The sequence below is a fragment of the Nicotiana tabacum genome, chromosome 5, assembly GCF_000715075.1.
Source record: "Nicotiana tabacum cultivar K326 chromosome 5, ASM71507v2, whole genome shotgun sequence".
NCBI lineage: Eukaryota > Viridiplantae > Streptophyta > Magnoliopsida > Solanales > Solanaceae > Nicotiana > Nicotiana tabacum.
This window is the reverse complement of record NC_134084.1, coordinates 160,542,922-160,557,266: the sequence shown is the minus strand read 5'-3', so window position 1 is coordinate 160,557,266 and position 14,345 is coordinate 160,542,922. Positions and strand designations below refer to the sequence as shown.

General features: G+C 42.2%; 1 non-coding gene across 1 annotated transcript; it reads left to right on the top strand.

Annotated features, from left to right (window-relative positions):
- The first annotated feature begins 699 nt into the window (after positions 1–699).
- LOC142181352 (small nucleolar RNA R71) lies at positions 700–806 on the top strand. Its single transcript, XR_012710018.1, has one exon. It is a non-coding gene; the product is annotated as a small nucleolar RNA R71 (small nucleolar RNA).
- The last annotated feature ends 13,539 nt before the right edge of the window (positions 807–14,345 follow it).

Here is a 14,345-nt window from a genome sequence, read left to right as displayed (position 1 = left end):
ATTTTTCTCAGTATCGGCTGGCAGAGTACCTGGGATTCTGTCAAACAATACAGTGATAATTTTTCCCACTTGCTTCTCCAAGTTTCGCAACCCTGTGCCAAGTTCTTTGATAGCAGCACCATGAGCATCTAGCCTCTCATCCGTCTGGACAATAAAGGACTTCATCAGATCCTCTAGCGCTAGCTGATTGGATTGTTGAGATTGAAACTGTGGTCTTGGCTGATTCAAAAAAAAACTATGAGCTCCCTGTCCCTGAAATCTGGGATTATTTTGTTGCCATGCATTTGCAGTACCCCCAGGTGAACTCCATGAAAAACCAGGGTGCTTTTGACCCATTGCGTTGAAGATATAATTATCCACTACATTCACTTCCTCCATTGAGGCTTGACACTCATGAGTAGGATGTCCTCTTCCACATATATCACAAGTTGCATGAGGCTCACTGTGTATTGAGACTAAGGTCAGCTTCCTTATTTCTGTGGCCATGCAATCAATTTGTACCTGCACAAATGTGTTAGAATCAACTTGGTGAACACCAATTGATCTTCTTCTTCAGCAATTTCAGAGGGCCACTGATTTGCATCTTTAGGTAACTCATCTAGAATTGTGACTCATCTAGTTGTACCTGCATTGCTCAATGTTCTACGTGAGGCCTATGTCAGTCCATCCAAAAAGTAATGGAGTTGCATCCAGAGTTCAATTCCGCTATGTTGACACTTTCTGACTGTCTCCTTAAAACTTTCCCATGCTTCAAACATAGTTTCAACCTCGTTCTGGCAGAAGTTATGGATTTCTCTTCTAAACTTGCCCGTCTTAGCTGATGAGAGATATTTGTCAGGAAATTTTCTGGTCATCTCATCCCATGTTCGAATCGATCCATTAGGCAAGCTTCGAAGCCAGTGCTTTGCATCATCTTTAAGTGTGAAGGGGAATGCCCTTAGGTAAACTGCATCTTGTGAAACACCATTGTACTGAAATGTGTTCATTATCTCCTCGAAGTCCATTAGATGATTGTTTGGATCTTCGTTCATTTTTCCTCTAAAGACATAGCTGTTTTGAAGAGTTTGGAGCAACCCTTGCTTCAGCTCAAAATTATTAGCTGCAACTATAGGTGGTCTCACACTTGATAAGCCTTGGTTGTAGACCGATCTAGCATAATCTCCCAGTGGTCTCCCATCACCGGGAGCTATATTTCCGAACTGATCTGCAGCCAAAGGTTAATTCTGAGCCATTCTCTAAGCCCTCTCCTCTTCATAGGCAATTTGTGCATCTCTTAGAGCTGCTTCCTCAGCATCCTGTGCAGCTTTTCTTGTTCCTGGGATGCCTCTTTTGCAGCCAAATCAACATTATTGACATCTCCAGGCATATTTTCTTTTGTTAAGGATTGCTCAACCTTCTCTGTATTCTTGGGGAGATTTCTTTCCTTCCTTAATTGTCGCAGTTGTTTCTCGATTTCTGGTTCGTATGGTTGCACTTCTTTCCTAGAAGATCGAGTTATGCACCAATCTAAATCTATAGCCTGCGCACAACCAAAGAACACCAACCGTATAAAGAGAAAAATAAAATAAAATAAAAAATTCCTGAATTAGCACTACAAACTATTTCAAACACAATTGATTGTTAATCCCCGGCAACGGTGCCAAAATTTGACGAGCGCAAAACACACACCTAAATATGCTCGCTAGTCGAATATAGTAAAATATAATATCGTATCCACATGGATTGGAGTCAAACAGTATTATCGTAGTTTGTAGCTAGATTGCTATCTAATATAATCAACAATTAAGAGTTTTGTGATTAAAACTAAAATTAACTAAGAGTCTAAACTATTCGCTAATGACAATCGGCGCAAGTAATGAGAAAAGAAGGTTATCAATTGTGGGAAGATATGATTTTGATAGGATAGGTGCAAGATAATTGTTTGGGATCTAACTCTAGTTAATTCACTTCTACTGTTCAAGTGAGTCTCTCAAATTCACTTGATTATTAACTCCTCTCTCGATTAAGTCTCAGCCTCAGAAGATGAACTAAGTTAAGCTCGGTGAAGGTATGCAAGAATTCGTAGTAGATTGGTCTTTAGGAGAACCTCTCTTGATTATCCTCCTAGCTAGGTTTAATCAACAATTCAACTAGCCTCTTCCGATTACTTAGAAGAATTAATGAATTCAACCAACAAAATAGAATGCAAAAATATCACAAGTTATGCCTCCCTCGATTACGTGAACAAGTGAATATAGATGCAATGATTAAAACATCCAAACGATTCAATACATAAACTAGAGTATAATCCACAAACAAATATCAATACACCAAATCCATCAAACTCTAAAGGGAACTACTCCATAGATATGGAGTAATTCATCACAAATATGTTTAAGTTAAAGGAAAGCATAAAACGATCTAAATTCTTGTCTTGAGTGAGGATTGAATGATGAAATCCTTGTGATTTCGCTTCTCCACCTCCTGCTTAGCTTCCTTTGGTCTAAGATGTGTCAAAAGTCCAGAAAATATCATTTTTCCATGTATATATACCAAGTAGGGTCAAGCCCAACACCTTCTCCTATACGACGCGGCCAAGCACATGGGAGTGTGCACGCGCATGTGGCCGTGCACTTTGGAAAGAACACTGCCTAACTTGCATGCCCAGTGCACGATCGCGCACCTGAGTGCCCTCTGAACTTTGCCAATTTTTGACATAAATTTACACTGTTGCGTGGCACAGTGCGTCGCGCTAGTGTATTTTTTCAGCAATTGCTTCTTTCTTGAGTTTTGATATCCAGAAGTGATCCTCAACCCCCGAACACGATCTCGACTTATTCCTTTCGGATTTTACTCAGAATTCCAAGCTGCAAATAGCTCGAAATAGTTCCAATATCTACATGACTCAGAATCACTCATACAAGGTATGAAACACACAATTAGTGCAAAATATTAGCGATTAAAGCTCAAACTCAATTAAAGTGCAGTAAATTAGAGTGCAATAAGAGGCTAAAACACAATATTGTAGCCTATCATCATGGCCCATAAAAAATGACCTAAGGAACAATAGTCGCCGTTGTCACACCTCCTTTTTCCGCACCCGATAGGGCACAAGGGAGTTTTTTCCAATTAAAGAACAATCGAAACGGGATTTGTTTATTTATTTTAGAGTCGCCACTTGGGAGATTTAGGGTGTCCCAAGTCACCAATTTTAATCCCGAATCGAGGAAAATAATGACTCTATATTTAAGTCTGCGTACCAGAAATCCGGATAAGGAATTCTGTTAACCCGGGAGAAGGTGTTAGGCATTCCCGAGTTCCGTGGTTCTAACACGGTCGCTCAACTGTTATATTCGGCTTGATTATCTGATTTTATACAAGTGTGAACTTATGTGCAAAATTTAACTTTTAACCGCTTTTATCATTTACTGTGTTTATCAAGAATTGCAACGTTGTGAAAATGTATCTCGAACCGCGTTACAATCAATGTACCCGTGGTCGTCGACATACTTTGACTCCGTTGAGATTTGGATTTGGGTCACATCAATGTGCACCCGAGTTTAAGGAAATTAAATTATTAAAGGCGCGCCTAAAGCGACTAGCGTATTTATTTTGGGTAGGACCGTGGAATTTTACTAAACGGTCCATCCTGAAATCTAAACAATTTTTAAAACAAATATTTACTGAGGGCCCCGTAATTTGTATTTTATTTGGTGAGGCCCATCTCATTCTTATTTTAAAAATGAATTTGCAACGTCATGGACACGCACCTCGAACCACGCCACAATCAATGTACCCGTGGTTAGAAACACATTTCGACTCCGTTGAGAATTGGATTTGGGTCACATAAATGTGCACCCGGGTTTAAGAAGGTAAGATTTATTAAGGCGCGTCCTAAAGAGTCTAACGTATTGTTATTTTAGGAGGGTTGTGAGATTTGCTAAACAACCCGTCCTGAAAACTAAATGCTTCGATAATATACATTTAACAAGGGCCCCGCATCTGCGCGTTTTGTTTATTTTCGTCGAGGCTCATCTCGTTCTTATTTTAAAGGGGTATCCTATAGCAACTACGTTTCTTGTCGTGTTTGTCTCTATCAATTGAAAACAGTAGATAGTCCTAATTAATTACATGCTTGCAAGTTATTTGTAACCTAATTCGGAAATGCTAAAAAAAAAATCAGGAACGAGGCTGCGTGCACAGTCAGTCGAATAAATAATCATGGGCCCAAATCCAACCCATGCGTGATGGGCCAAACCTGGGCCACTGCTTGCTCGAAGCAGGCCTGCTTGGCCTGTTTTGACCTGAACTCGACCTTCATGGGGTTGATATTGCAAGTTTTATGTTCTTTGTCTTAACAGGTGGTTTACTAGTTATATGAGACCATTAATCAGAAAAGGAAGAACTTAACCCATGATGTACAGTTTTCATGCTTGGCATACGTTACAGCATATACTGCTAAGTAAACTAAATCTGAGATGCAACCTAATTCATTGAGAATACTTTTATCTCACAGCATACATATACAACTATCATTCGATCCCCTACATTGACATCAACTAGGCTTGTAAGCTACCTTCAGTATCCAAAAATGTGAGCTATTAGACACTACATGACATTCAACACAACAGTACATGTATATAAACAACATCTGCAGATCTTCTCTTTTATACTCATTGCTCAAACTTTCGAGTTACATTGGTAGTGTAATTGTGTACCTGGTATAGAGGACAAAGAAGAAAGGAATGATCAGCTGGGCAGTATGCAGTAAACACAGCAACAGCAGATACACAGCAATAGCACAGCAACAAACCAACAATCAAATGTTTTCCACAGCCCACAGACAACCAGCAATATTTCCCAGAACAAAAGAACTAGCAGATAGTCGAGTACCAAACCAGCAATCCCAGGAAAGAGTAAGGAAACAACAGCAGTAACAGAGTATTCGATGCAGCAACACCAACAGTTCAACAAACACAAACAGCTCAGTCAATGCAAACAGACAGAACTTGGCCAAGGCAGCTTGACCAATATGAACTCTTATACCACTTTCAGACAGTGTTTGGTTACAATGTTTACTGGAAACTACCTTATGTTTTCAGTTTTCTTTAAACTCAGTAAAACATCTCTTCAGACTAAAAGTTTTCAGCCTCAAGACTAAAAATTCCCCCCTTCTTATGTTCTAAAACAGCTTATTTATAAGCCAAATGACCCAGTGCAGTTAAGCTGCCTTCATGCTGCAACTTGCAGTCTGCCCATACTCTTTTAAGCCCATGCCTAAGCATCTTTTGGTGCCAGCCCCCTGTTCCTCACGCCTGGTTTTTGTTTAATCAAGAGTTATGGGCTCATTTTATTTATTCATTTTAAACCCCATACCCTCGTATCTTGTTCCCTATTGAGCATTAGTTTAATCCTAAATTAGTACCCTATTTGTCAGCTCACTTAAACTAATTACTTCTGTTCTTTTTAAACACCCCAGAATACCCCTGCTTAACCTTGATTATTACTGCCCTGCCCATTGCATCATCAGGGTATTTTGAACTCGTGAAAGTTCAAATTCAGGACTACCCTGGACTGAACCTTTTCAGTCATTTTTGCAATGCAAACAAACTTATTTCAGACAATGCTGGGCATTCAGTCAGTGACAAGGTTCAATTAGTCATGTGACATTATTAGCTCATTCGATTCATTAGTTATAGAAAACTAATTGACGACGTTTATCAGGTCGACTATACTAATTATAACAGGTAATAATCAGTCGCTCATATAAACAATACATTCAGGGACCTAAAGGGCATCAGACAACTTTTGTTCAATTACTGGGGGGCCTATATGAATTAACTCATTTGACGACTAATCTAATTGACGCACATGTATATCACAGAGTACATTTAGAACACAAACAGAAAACAATTGACCAAATAAGAGGCCTTTGACAGAGATGGAAGAAATCCGAATGAAAATAACAAAATAACAAACAAACACAACGAAGCATGCCGACAACTTAATTAGAACCAAACAAAGAGAAAAGGAAACTTACCGAAAAAGTTTGAAATCAAAACGGACCCAAATCAGACTCAACTTTGACCATTTGAGGCCGAACAAATTTTAACCAGGGTGTTCTCACATGAGAACACCTTGTTTAAGATCCATTAAACCTCAAAACCTTATTAAGACCGGCCGGATTCCAAGGCTATTAGTGTTCTAGGTTTTGGATCTTCAGATCTGATTTTTTGGGAGTTGTGGGTAGATTCGGACCAAACCAAGCTTGGTTTGGTCACGAGGAGGGTCAGGGGAGTGTCTGGTATGAAGATGGGGTAATTTGGCATAGGTCCAGGCTTGACCCAAATCTTCAAATGAAGATTCGAGACGAAGGAAAGTGATTCGAGGCAAATGGATAGCAGATCCATGTTCAGGAGAGTGAGGGGGACTTAGGGTGTTCAGGAGGTGGTCACCGGCGTTCGTGCCGCCGGGTTCTGGTGAAAGGGAAGCTAGGGCGGCTTGCTAGGGTTTGGGGTTTCAGTGTTTGAGCTTGGGGACGATGAAGGGGGGGGGGGGTCGGATAGGGGGCGTGGGGAGTGATAGAGGGTTTATATACGGGTTAGGGGATTGGATCTGAGCCGTTAGATCAGATGATCTCAACGGCTTGGATCTGATGGTGAGAAATGAGACGGGGTCGTTTGGTAGTTAAACGGGGTCGTTTGGTTTAAGTGAGGGGTTGGGTCAGACCGGTTATTGGGTCGGGTTTTGAAAACGGGTTGCTGAAAGAGGTCCTGAGTCGTTAGATCGGCCTGGACGGACGGCTCAGATCAAACGCCTTTATACGGCGTCGTTTGGGGGGGTTTGCCTGAGGCCTGGTTTGGACTGGGTCGGCTCGAATTGGTTTGGGCCTATTTTTGGTTTATTTTCTTGGCCCAAACCGTTTTCTTCATTCTTTTCTTCTCTTTTTTTTTCTTTCTTTTTTTTTTCTAATTTTTAAAACTAAAAATAAAATGAAGTTCAAACAAACATTAATTTAACACCTAACATAATTATCAAAATATTTAAATAGATTAAATCGCACCCTAGAATATTTTTTGTGAATTTTCTTTTACTGAACGAATTATGGTCTAATTACCATGACATACACATTTTGTATTTTGTTTAATAATGTAAAAAAAATAGCAAAAATGGACAGAACCACACATGACTAGCAGCACACGTTACGGAAAATTGAAAATTGTACAGCGAGGTCCTTTGTCACTTTTTCTTTTGGAGTGACTGTCCGTGAAGCAAAAATTACGTGCTTACAGCTGCCCCTCTTTGCCCGAAGACACGAAGGGTTTTCGCGCAAAGATAAAGCGGGTGATTTTTGCTCATCTGAGTACTCCGTGTGAAGCATTTTTTAGAAAAAGATTTGACCGAACCTTTGCTTCAGAGGTTTCCTACATATTCTGGGCTGAACAGGAATCAGGTCAATGTAGTTCGGGAAATTTTGGTGGCTGGGACTACTGTGTGACTGTAGTGCTTGCTGCTGTTGTGCGCTGTTGCATGCTGCTGTAGGATGCTACCGCTCACTGATCTCCTTGTTACATTGATCTTGAAAGGAAAAACAAGAGGCTAAGCTAGAGTATGAGATCTCATCTATCTCCAACTTGTTCTTGTTGTCTTGCTTTCTTGTCGGCTAATGCCTTCCTCTGACGCCTTTATTTTGTGAACTTGGCAGATTATGCTGGTCCTTCGCCTTTTCTGAACGCCAGTTTTCATCACTTTGTTTGATTTGCTAGGAACATGGCTTTCTTCTTTAAATCTTTCAATGGTTTCTTCAGTGGTATGTTTCTTCATCAACATTGTTATACTGGGCATGCTACAATGTTTCCGAACTGCTTCTTCTGAGACGCGTTCCTTCTTCCTTTTGAATGTGCGCTTGCTTTGGCAGCCTTCTGCTCCTTGGCGCTGGGGATTTTATTGTTTCCTGTTTGGGGATCTCTGTTGTAACCTTCCGTCTTCAGGCGGGGCTACTGATTCCACAGTCTAGAGCTAAATGTATTCCCGCATTATACTGGTGGGCGACCTAGAACTTAAATGTATTCCTGCATTATACTGGTGGGCGACCTAGAACTTAAATGTATTCCCGCATTATACTGGTGGGCGACCTAGAACTTAAATGTATTCCCGCATTATACTGGTGGGCGACCTAGAACTTAAATGTATTCCCGCATTATACTGGTGGGCGACCTAGAACTTAAATGTATTCCCGCATTATACTGGTGGGCGACCTAGAACTTAAATGTATTCCCGCATTATACTGGTGGGCGACCTAGAACTTAAATGTATTCCCGCATTATACTGTTGGGCGACCTAGAACTTAAATGTATTCCCGCATTATACTGGTGGGCGACCTAGAACTTAAATGTATTCCCGCATTATACTGGTGGGCGACCTAGAACTTAAATGTATTCCCGCATTATACTGGTGGGCGACCTAGAACTTAAATGTATTCCCGCATTATACTGGTGGGCGACCTAGAACTTAAATGTATTCCCGCATTATACTGGTGGGCGACCTAGAACTTAAATGTATTCCCGCATTATACTGGTGGGCGACCTAGAACTTAAATGTATTCCCGCATTATACTGGTGGGCGACCTAGAACTTAAATGTATTCCCGCATTATACTGGTGGGCGACCTAGAACTTAAATGTATTCCCGCATTATACTGGTGGGCGACCTAGAACTTAAATGTATTCCCGCATTATACTGGTGGGCGACCTAGAACTTAAATGTATTCCCGCATTATACTGGTGGGCGACCTAGAACTTAAATGTATTCCCGTATTATACTGGTGGGCGACCTAGAACTTAAATGTATTCCCGCATTATACTGGTGGGCGACCTAGAACTTAAATGTATTCCAGCATTATACTGGTGGGCGACCTAGAACTTAAATGTATTCCCGCATTATACTGGTGGGCGACCTAGAACTTAAATGTATTCCCGCATTATACTGGTGGGCGACCTAGAACTTAAATGTATTCCCGCATTATACTGGTGGGCAACCTAGAACTTAAATGTATTCCCGCATTATACTGGTGGGCGACCTAGAACTTAAATGTATTCCCGCATTATACTGGTGGGCGACCTAGAACTTAAATGTATTCCCGCATTATACTGGTGGGCGACCTAGAACTTAAATGTATTCCCGCATTATACTGGTGGGCAACCTAGAACTTAAATGTATTCCCGCATTATACTGGTGGGCGACCTAGAACTTAAATGTATTCCCGCATTATACTGGTGGGCGACCTAGAACTTAAATGTATTCCCGCATTATACTGGTGGGCGACCTAGAACTTAAATGTATTCCCGCATTATACTGGTGGGCGACCTAGAACTTAAATGTATTGAAATTGCTTCCCCGTTCTTCCGAGAAAATTTTCGACAATCGGCGAAAAATTTTCTGCCCCGGTTTTTGGTGACTTCCCTGGCTTTGCATCTTGCTGCCACCATCAATCCTTTGTTTTCCTCTCTTTTCTTGCTCTATGTCCCATGATTGATTAGTGGGCAAAGTTGCCTACAGGGGGTCTCTAGCCTGCTGGGGCTTGGCCTTCAATTAATCCCCTTTTCTGCTTTCTCTTTAAACACGTGTTTGGCCTTCAATTAACTCCTGACACCACTCCCTTTAGGAGCTTGCTTCCTCCAAAATTGTCGGGGACGATCACTGCATTGCCTGGGATCGGCTTTTAAGACTCTTTGTATTATTCTGCATTGGATGAATTCCCCTCCGGTTTCTGGTAGTAAGCTTTGAAAAATTCTTTTCAAGACAAATTTTAGGAAGAAAAGATAGAAGCTAGAAGAAGAAAATCTTTCTGAACCCATATTTGGTGGGGAGAAGAAACTCAGAAGAACTTATCTGGAGGACCTGACTGGTCCCCGTGATCATGACGTGCACCATAGATTCCCGACCCAGTATATTTGTATCAATCGATTTGCCCGATGGTCTGACTTGCTGGGGATGATAAATGGCTGTCCATCTCGTTGCGAATGTGGTAGCTTTTGCTGATCTATCTTGTCGCCTCATAGTGCCCTTCGAGGGGTTTTCACTAATGAGACTCTCTCTTTTCTCTCATCTCCCGGCGCCTTATGGTGCTTGTGAGGGTTTTCACCAATAAGACTCTCTCATTTCATATCCCTCATCTTACATCGCCTCTCGGTTCCTGTGAAGGTTTTCACCGATAAGACTCTCTCATTTTATTTCTTTCGAGGAATCGGGGCGTTGTAGATACGATCCTCTCTTCTGGGGATTCCTTTGACCATCAATTCATTCCCAGTCTTGCGACCCTCTTCTTTGCTGGGGATCGGTGTATTATCCTCGGCCGTATTTGCCTGACTTGACATCTCTTGAACATTGATCGGGAGGTCTTTTGGACGTTTGATGTTGGCACTGGTATGGGGTTAAAGAAAGGCTATAAAGATGAAAATAATTTGATGGGTGATGTGCTACAACTTTTGGAATCAAAACTTCGTTGGAACTTAAAACATAACCTCTGCCCCAGTTTTCTTGCTTGGGGAATTTATTTTTTTACACTTATGTTGCGCTATGTGCGTTACGCACACTGTGCCTATTATGCATACTATGTACACTATGCATCCTATACTCGCTATGATGCATACTATGACCGAGCCGTGAGGCGCCTACGTATCCTCTTTGAGGAATCAGGTCAAACATAGTTCCCACGGTTTTATATTCCTTATGATTTTATTTTTTCTTTTCTTTCTTTTCATCATTTTTTCTTTTCTTTTTCTTTTTCTTTTTCTTTTCCTTTCTTTTTTTTCATGTCTTTTCCATTAGTGATTCCAAAAGAGGGGTATGAAAGAATAACTTTAGGCTCAAAGGGGAAAACAAGGGTTAAAAGTGTTTGGATAGAAGAAAGAATTGCCTCCGTCATCTCATTATCCAATAAATACCAAATACAAACAAGTAAACCAAAAATTGCCATAATTAAATAAATTATGCATAATATCTCTTGACCGCATCTGAATTGATAGCCATGTCGATACATCTACCTTCGACATCTGTCAAACACAAAGCACCGTTGGACAATACTCTGGTCACGATATAAGGCCCTTGCCAATTTGGGGCGAATTTGCCTTTTGCCTCGACCTGATGTGGGAGGATCTTCTTCAATACCTGCTGCCCTACTTCAAACTTCCTAGGGCGCACCTTTTTATTATATGTTCTTGCCATTCTCTTCTGGTACAGCTGACCATGACACACTGCTGCCAATCTTTTCTCATCTATCAGGCTCAACTGTTCCAATCGAGCTTTTACCCATTCATCATCATCAATCCCGGCTTCAACGACAATTCGGAGGGACGGAATTTTGACCTCCGCTGGTATTACGGCCTCAGTTCCATACACCAACAAATAAGGAGTTGTGCCTATGGAAGTTCGGACGGTAGTGCGGTAACCCAACAAAGCAAAGGGTAATCTCTCGTGCCATTGTCTGGACCCTTCCACCATTTTTCGCAGTATCTTCTTGATATTCTTATTGGCTGCTTCGACTGCTCCATTCGCCTTGGGACGATATGGGGTGGAATTGCGGTGGGTAATCTTGAATTGTTGGCATACCTCTCTCATCAAGCTGCTATTAAGATTTGCACCGTTATCCGTGATGATCACTTTTGGGATCCCAAATCTGCAGATGATATGGGAGTGAACAAAGTCCACTACTGCCTTCTTGGTTACTGATTTGAAGGTTTTAGCCTCAACCCATTTGGTGAAGTAATCAATGGTCACTAGAATGAACCTATGACCGTTGGATGCTGCCGGCTCGATGGGCCCAATGACGTCCATGCCCCATGCCACAAACGGCCAGGGTGCTGACATCGTATGTAACTCTGTTGGCGGAGAATGAATCAAATCTCCATGTATCTGGCACTGATGGCATTTCCTCACGAAAGTGATACAGTCGTGTTCCATGGTGAGCCAATAACACCCTGTTCGAAGGATCTTTCTTGCCAACACATATCCGCTCATGTGTGGCCCACAAACTCCAGCATGTACCTCTGCCATAACCGTCATTGCTTGACTGGCATCTATGCATCTCAACAATCCCAAATCTGGGGTTCTTTTGTACAATATTCCCCCACTGAGGAAGAAACCATTAGACAAACGCCGAAGGGCTCTTTTTTGGTCCCCAGAGGCATGTTCTGGATATATCCCCATCCTGAGGTATTCCTTGATATCATGAAACCAGGGTTCGCCGTCTGCTTCTTCTTCTATGGCATTGCAGTAGGCGTGCTGATCACGGACCTGGATGTGTAGAGGATCAACATACATTTTGTCAGGGTGGTGCAACATTGATGCTAAGGTGGCCAAGGCATCCGCAACCTCATTGTGAACTCTCGGGATGTGTTTGAACTTCACCGATCGAAATTGCTTGCTTAGATCATGCAAGCATTGTCGGTATGGTATGAGTTTTAGATCTCGTGTTTCCCATTCACCCTGAATTTGATGTACCAAGAGGTCCGAGTCTCCCAAGACCAAGACGTCTTGGACATCCATGTCAGCAGCCAAGCGCAGACCCAGAATGCAAGCCTCATACTCGGCCATATTGTTGGTGCAATAGAAGCGTAGTTGAGCTGTAACAGGATAATGGCGTCCTGTTTCAGAAATGAGTACCGCTCCTATTCCAACCCCCTTTGCGTTTGCAGCTCCATCGAAGAAAAGCTTCCAACCCGATTCCTCAGTTAATTCCATCTCATTAGTGTGCATTACCTCCTCATCGGGAAAGTATGTTCTTAAAGGCTCGTACTTTTCATCAACGGGGTTCTCTGCCAAATGATCGGCCAGTGCCTGAGCTTTCATGGCTGTCCTCGTCACATAGATGATATCAAACTCTGTGAGCAGAATTTGCCATTTTGCCAACCTTCCCGTGGGCATTGGTTTCTGAAAGATATACTTCAATGGGTCCAAACGGGATATGAGATAAGTAGTATATGACGACAGGTAGTGCTTCAACTTCTGAGCTACCCAAGTTAGGGCGCAACATGTTTTTTCGAGTTGAGTGTACTTGACCTCATGTACTATGAATTTCTTGCTAAGATAGTAGATGGCTTGCTCCTTCCTTCCTGTGTCATCATGCTGCCCCAGTACACAACCAAATGAATTTTCCAGGACCGTTAGATAAAGGATTAAGGGCTTCCCAGGCTTAGGCGGGACCAATACGGGTGGATTAGATAGATACCCTTTGATTTGGTCGAAAGCCTCCTGACACTCTGTCGTCCAACCTACCGCAGCATCCTTTCTCAGCAGCCGAAATATGGGCTCACAAGTCGCTGTGAGTTGAGCGATGAACCTGCTGATGTAATTGAGCCTACCCAGCAAACTCATTACCTCTGTTTTGTTCCTTGGCGGCGGCAAATCTCGGATGGATTCAATTTTGGAGGGGTCTAACTCAATCCCCCGTCGACTGACGATGAATCCCAGCAACTTTCCTGATGGAACCCCGAATGCGCATTTGGCCGGGTTAAGCTTGATATCATACCTCCGAAGTCTTTGGAAGAATCTCCTAAGGTCTGCTACATGGTCCTCCTGACGCCAAGATTTGATGATCACATCATCGACGTACACCTCGATTTCTTTGTGTATCATGTCATGAAACACGACAGTCATTGCTCGCATGTACGTTGCCCCGGCGTTCTTTAATCCGAACGGCATTACCCGATAGCAGTAAGTTCCCCATGGCGTAATAAACGCTGTCTTCTCAGCATCCTCTTCGTCCATTAGGATCTGATGATAACCCGCATAGCAATCCACAAAGGATCCAATCTCGCGCCCAGCGCAATTATCGATCAGGATATGAATGTTGGGTAGCGGAAAATTGTCCTTGGGACTTGCTTTGTTGAGGTTGCGGTAGTCAACGCACACCCTGATTTTTCCATCCTTCTTTGGGACTGGCACCACATTGGCCAACCATTCGGGATATCGAGTGACCCGAATGAATTTTGCCTGCAACTGCTTAATCACCTCTTCTTTGATTTTTACACTCATTTCTGTTTTAAATTTTCCTTAGTTTTTGCTTGACCGGAGGGTATGCCGGGTCAGTGGGCAATTTGTGAACCACTAAATTTGTGCTTAATCCAGGCATATCGTCATAGGACCATGCAAAAACATCTTTGAATTCCATGAGGGTTCTGATCAATTCTTCCCTGACATTCGGCTCAACGTGGATGCTGATTTTGGTTTCTTGGACGTTATTAGCGTCTCCTAGGTTTACAGCCTCAGTGTCATTTAGGTTAGGCTTGGGTTTTTCTTCAAATTGGCATAATTCTCGGTTTATCTCTTCGAAGGCTTCACCTTCATCACATTCAGATTCATCATCAC